The following is a 518-nucleotide window of genomic DNA, read 5'->3' as shown; positions in this document are numbered from 1 at the left end:
AGAAAAAAGATGAAGTAACAATGATGTTATGCAATGCATCTGCAGTCTGGACAATGTCTAACAGTGCCAAAAAATTGTTTGCACCCTGCAGCTTCAGCAGGTTTTGTTGAACTACAAATCATTTAGAAAAGGACGCGATTTTGTCAGTGATATGTGCAGATGCACATGTGCCTGCAGACGTGTATCCTTCGCACTGGTTTTCATTTTATAACTCAGCTCCAAAGAAAAAACATGATTCAAAACAGAATCCAGTATCATCCCCTAGACACACGTTTATATATATATCTAAAAAAAAAATGGGTCAAGAACAAACTTTCAATCTCAATCATTATAACACTACACCACAACCTGAAAACTTCCTCTACTAAAGAATATCATGTGACACGATCAAAAGCTTGAACTTGTTTCTCTCAACTTCTGTTTTCATAGATAATAATTAACTTTCAGTCTCAATTTACTGTATAAAGCACCTTTCAACCCGTTTTGCCCAATAACTCAATGATTAAACATGCAGGAAA

The sequence above is a fragment of the Seriola aureovittata genome, chromosome 3, assembly GCF_021018895.1.
Source record: "Seriola aureovittata isolate HTS-2021-v1 ecotype China chromosome 3, ASM2101889v1, whole genome shotgun sequence".
Taxonomy (NCBI): domain Eukaryota; kingdom Metazoa; phylum Chordata; class Actinopteri; order Carangiformes; family Carangidae; genus Seriola; species Seriola aureovittata.
The sequence above is the reverse complement of the archived record's forward strand: the minus strand, read 5'-3'. Positions refer to the sequence as shown.